The following is a 6128-nucleotide window of genomic DNA, read 5'->3' on the forward strand; positions in this document are numbered from 1 at the left end:
TTTCGGTCGCGGCAAGCAGTGCAAATGGTTTCACACATCATATACAGAACAAAGAAACCAAGGCATAATTAATTTAATACGTGAGCAAAAGTTATTGATTATGCTATTAGGATTTAATTTCTTATATTTGCGTTGCTGTTCTTTTCTCGCTAGATGAAAAGTTTATTTTTCTAATTAAGCTGATGCATCAGAGAATCGGTACATATTCGCATGTACGTATGCTGATGAGCTCTTCCTTTTAATATTTAATAAACTTTCCAAAGCTGATATGAAAGCTATGATAATAAAAAAACATATGCATGCTTATATATTACGCATAAACGTGTGGATGTGTTTTATTCCAATAAATATGTCAGCTTTTGTAAATTTATTATACTAGTCAACAAAAAAATGCATAAAATCGAAGGTAATTAATTCCCGTAATTCTTTGGGCAATGAATATGATCTTGTTTACCAAATTGTTCTATTTCGTCACAATTTTGAAATATATATTTTACAGTTAAAATTGCAAAAAAGGCTTTTATAAATGTATTTTGGTATATTATATTTTCGATATGTGAAAAGTTGGAGAAATTTTATTGAAATAAAAATTAAATATGTTAGAATTTTTATAAAGAATTTTTAATTCTTGAAAGGTATTTGTTATATCAATTATATGGTTAAGAAAAAGATTCTTATTATAATTTACATATGCCATTAAAAATGTATTTAAAAAATATTTTTTAATTACATTGTTTAAATTTAAGGATTTTTTGAAATCGCTGAATATTAACTTATCAAAATTAATATCAAAATATTAATATCAAAATTGATAAATTCAAAATGTTGGAATAAATATTGTTGGAATATTTTATGTATAGAAGTTTTTTTATGTAATTTAAATTAAATTTATCAATCTAACATCATATTTGTATTTAAAAAAATTAAAAAAACTTTGTATGCTGGAAAACTTAAATTTAAATAATATAATTAAAAAAATGTTTGGTAAATATATCCCAGTAAACACCAGTTAATTAGTGATACGATATAAATGCAATATAACACATGTGTCATATATATAACGTAATAAATATATATAGCACAATAAATATACATATATACAGGGTGTCCCGAACTTTTTTGCCAATCGCTTTTGTGTAGATAGAGCGGACTATACTGAGTCGAAAAGTCCTCTACCAATTTGCAATTTTCGCAATAGTTAACAAGATATTAATTACTACAAATTGCGAAATATTGGGCTTGAATAATTTTTTACTCAAATAATATCAACTTTACAGAAAAACTGCAAGAGACAAAAATCATTTATTTTCTTCTTATAAAGTTCTGAGAATTTTTTCAGAATTTTTTATCAACTTTTTAGTATTGCATTTTCTTATTTTTATCAACACGAGAAAATACGGTATTAAAAAATTCTGAAAAAATTCTGAAAAAATTCTCAGAACTTTATGAGAAGAAAATAAATTATTTTTGTCTCTTGCAGCTTTTCTATAAAATTCATAGTATTTGAGTAAAAAATTATGCAAGACCAATATTTGGCAATTTTTAGTAATTAATATCTTGTTAACTACTGAGAAAATTGCAAAATAGTAGAGGACTTCTCGACTCAGTTTAGTCCGCTCTATCTACACAAAAGTGATTGGCAAAAAAGTTCGAGACACCCTGTATATAGCACAATAAATATATAAATATATATATAGCACAATAAATGCAATGTAACACATTATATTGCATTTATATTGTATTACTAATTAATTGGTGTTTACTAGGATATATTTACCAAGCATTTTTTAAATTATATTATTTAAATTTAAGTTTTCCAGCATACATATAACACATGTACAAAATATTTATATAACATTTAAAAAAATGAATATTAATAAATATTTATCGTAAATATTCTGTGCTGTCTGGGTACCGCTATTGCTGACCATTTGTTTTTGAAATTTTGTCAACTGATTACATATATAACCATTTATATTGCTGCATTTGTAACGTATCCTATTTTGATGCCAGTAAATGTATGCCAAATATAAGACAATTCATACAGTGCATCAGTTTGCTCAATATACACCCTGATAGCAAAGCCTGCGGAGATAGATTTTGAGCAGAGCCTACTACCAACTTTTGATTGCAGAAAGGCAACAACCCAGATAGCCAGACATGTCGGAAGCACGCACTGTACCCTAATAACACACTTTATCCGGGATACATCCTGAGGATGTCCTTAGGATGTTCGAAGGGCGTACGGACGTCCTTTGGACGTCTTCAGGACATCTCCTGGAGGTCTGTGTTGTTAGGGTAAATGTATGCTACATATTATGTTGGCAAAAATCGGGCAGCAGTTGAGCACGATCTGTCATTTCAACTAGCGTTGACGAAAATACAGCAAAATTTCTAAAGACACTGCATCATAACATGCTTTAAAAAATGTTAGAAAAATTGAGCAAAATATATTCGGCATAAATAGAACAAAATTCATACATTATATGTTGGCACAATATATAAACAAAAATAAACCAAAAAGCTAGATTTGATATGATGTCATATTAAATTAGCAAAATGTAGTTAGAAATCTGACAAATTTGCTCTCACATTGTGAGAACGGTAATGCAACAGGAATACCGCACAACTTATTATATCAAATATTTACAGCAAAATCACAACAAAAATCAAGCATAATCTATCGTCACATGTTATATCGTACCATAGTTTACTGATAGACGACGTATCTATATTTATCTCGTATTTATCTCGTATTTAAATTTCTGTCACGGGCAAATATAAAGACTACATAACGCGGCTAGTGAAAATAAAAATGTGTAATATTTTCTTATCGATTTAATTTCTGACATAATTCCTATAGAGAATTCTGAATATTAAATTGATTTTTTTAAAACAGCAACAATTCTCTCAATACGGAAAATTATTCATTTATTAACACTATTTATGATACAAAAAAATTAAAAATACAATTTCTATTTAGCAAAATCTTATTCTGATTAAATGTACTTCTTTAATAAAAATACATTTAGTTAATAAAAGTTAAATGTATGATATAAATTATATTTATTATGCGCGTTTTCTGCAGTGACGTCGTGACGACAGGCTGTGCTCCGTTTTTGTTGTTTTGCTGGCAGTACATATGACGACAGATTGTGTACGATTTTTGTTACGTTTTTGCTTTCATCAACTGATAAGGAAAATCGCGTTCTAGGGGTGCGTTCCATATCTCGCATGATGCGCATAATGCGTCGTTTATCCTTGTTGCTCACCAAATGTTAAACAACGACAATGGATGCATCATGCGCATCATGCGCGATACGGAACGCACCTTATATCTGTCGCGTATTTGCAATCACGTCATGACGGCAGGCTGTGCTCGAGTTTTGCTGTAGTTTTGCTGTCAGTATTTGATATAGTAAAGGCCGCGACACAGACTTTTGCGTAATGCATAAGGCATAGTGCATAAGCGAATCAACCAATCAAAGTCCCTTATTTCCATCCCCACTTCTCGTTCTGTAGATCTTGCATAGCGCATAAAGCATAAGACACAAAACGTCGAAAAATTCGTAAAGACGAACTTTTTATGCTATGCAGACATCTTAAAGGTATATCCACACAAACTTGCATAGCCGCATAAACGTATGCATAAAGAAAATTATCCAATCACATTTTATGTACGACTTTAAAAGAGAACTGCAATTGGATAATTTTCTTTATGTATATGTTTATGCGGCTATGCAAGTTTGTGTGGATATACCCTAACGAGTACGTTACATATAAGAGCTCAGACATAAGCTTTTGCATAACGCATAACGCATAGTGCATAAGAGAATCAACCAATCGAAATTTTTCTTTTCCATGGAATGGGAGGAAAGGAAAGATTGTGATTAGTTGATTCGTTTATGCACTATGCATTATGCTTTTTGCAAAAGTCTGTGTCGCGGCCTTTACTTTGTGTTAGCTGGGATGCTATGTCAACAAATTGGTGATAGAAACCGAACAGAGTCTGCTGCATAACCTGACAGCAGATTGCGAGCAGAAACCGAACAGAGCCTACTGACATATAAACGGGGTGATCCCGATTGATCACGGCTCGATTGGACACCACCAATCACAACCGGTGCTTAGGAGCTTTGTAGTCTCGAGCGCTGTGAGTGGCTCGTGTTCAATTGAGCCGTGTCCAACTGGGTGCCACCCCATATAAACCTGACGGCAAATTGACAGTAAAAACAGAACAAGATCAGTCATTTTCATATACGGCATCGACACGAGATGGACTTGCTTTTCGTAAAAAAAAACGTCCAGAAGTCCTATAAAAATTGACGTATGTAAATCGGAGGCAAATCTAAAGATTCCCAAGCTCTTTCGGAGTGCGTTTTCTGAATCTCCAAATATCATTTTTTTACTATTTTATCTCATGTGTATTTTTAAAATGTGAAGCTAATCAATAATATTTTAGCAATAAATATGTATTGATTGTTTCCAGTTTAATGTTTATCAGTATAAATATATAAAAGAAAAATTAAGTTAAGAATATAGCTACGAGCCAAATAAACAAATCTTAACATATAACATAAAGGCTTTTAAATAGACATAAATATATAAAACATTTAACGTTTCAACTGCAATCGGGTCATTTTCAAAGTCCAGATAAATGTATATAAATAGCGGATAATAAAATTCACATAAGTACAAAATCAAAAAATAATAATTCTAAATAATACTTCGCCGTCTAGGTCGTAATATAAATCCTACATAGTTAATGTAATGCCGACATTAGATCGATACCAGAAATTTTAAATTGCGTATCAACAAATAAGTTTATGTAGTTATTAATTATCAGAGTCCGAAAGTACTTCATGGCTCAAGATGTAGAATGACAAAATATAAAAGTCCGGTTAATAACGCCAACAAAACAAGCAGTCGCACGGTCAACTCGCAAATAAAAATCCAGATTCTGTAGTATAAATTAAAATTACACCAATAAGAATATAATGAAATATTAATAACAATGTGAAATAAGTAATCCAATATATAAAAAAATAAAAAATTCAAAATTATAACAGTTAAATTCAATGCGGTGCAATATATCAATAGTTAAAATTCTCAAAGCAAGTTAGAGCGTAACAAATTATATAAAAAGTCCATAAACAGTAAAAAGAAATTAATATAAAATAAAATTTGAACTTATAATATAAAGTCTAATAAATTAAAACAGTATTGTAGAGACTAAATCATAAAAAAGTCTAATAAATTAAAACGGTATTGTAAAGACTAAATCATAATAAACCAATAATCGATTAACAAAGAAAGATACCTCTCTCTTAGAAAAGTAGTACGCAGTCACATATATTAAAAGATATTGTGAAAAATCATGAAGTCCAAATTTAAAACGAAATTATATATAAAGATGAAGAAAATATACGGCGAGAACTGTTCTGTATGGCAGACCAGATAGCAATGACAGACAACAATGACAGACATTAAATTAGGGAAATGGAGACTATTCTTTCTGATAATGATACTTATATGGTTGTTGATAGGGATCCTATGACGATGATGACAAGTGACCTTCGCTGCCTTCTTATGAGATGGAAAAGTAAATCTTTCATTGACGATTCCACATATCGAAGTTTACGTACCACTGATGGGAATACTCCTAGGGCTTATGGATTGCCGAAAATTCATAAACCGGGTAATCCATTAAGGATTATAGTGTCTTCTATTAATAGTCCATTATACCAATTATCTTTATTTCTCCACAATGTCATTCATAGTAGTATTCCGAAGATATTTAGCCTGGTGGAAGATGGTTTTCATTTAGTTGACAAGCTTAATGGAACATTTTGTGAACCTGGTTATATGTTAGCTTGGACGTTGTGTCTCTCTTTACTAATGTTCCCATAGATCTTGCATCTGAGAGCATTAGGAAGAGGTGGGTTCACATTTCGGGCAAAACTAACATTCCTCTAGACGAATTTTTGATTGCTGTTCGTTTGGTATTAAATTTCACGTTTTTTTCGTTTAATAACAAATTCTATACACAAATTTTTGGTACCCCTATGCCCGTGTCACACTACGGATTGTGAACGCGGATCGGATTGGGATTGCGAATCGCGGATCGG

The 6128-nt window shown here is 31.0% G+C and overlaps 1 protein-coding gene across 3 annotated transcripts in view; it reads left to right on the plus strand.

Moving 5' to 3' along the window:
• The window catches only part of Grip (Glutamate receptor interacting protein), a 50091-nt gene continuing 43963 nt past the window's right edge, over positions 1–6128 (plus strand). For 2 of the 3 annotated variants that reach the window (XM_018511949.1, XM_018511950.1), the window contains exon 1: positions 1–80. The gene's annotated coding sequence lies outside the window, so the exon portion shown is untranslated. Of the gene's footprint in view, positions 81–384; positions 407–6128 lie in introns of those variants that run through there. The other variant, XM_018511951.1, reaches the window with a different exon arrangement.

This window comes from Trachymyrmex cornetzi, unplaced genomic scaffold (assembly GCF_001594075.2).
Source record: "Trachymyrmex cornetzi isolate Tcor2-1 unplaced genomic scaffold, Tcor1.1 scaffold39, whole genome shotgun sequence".
NCBI lineage: Eukaryota > Metazoa > Arthropoda > Insecta > Hymenoptera > Formicidae > Trachymyrmex > Trachymyrmex cornetzi.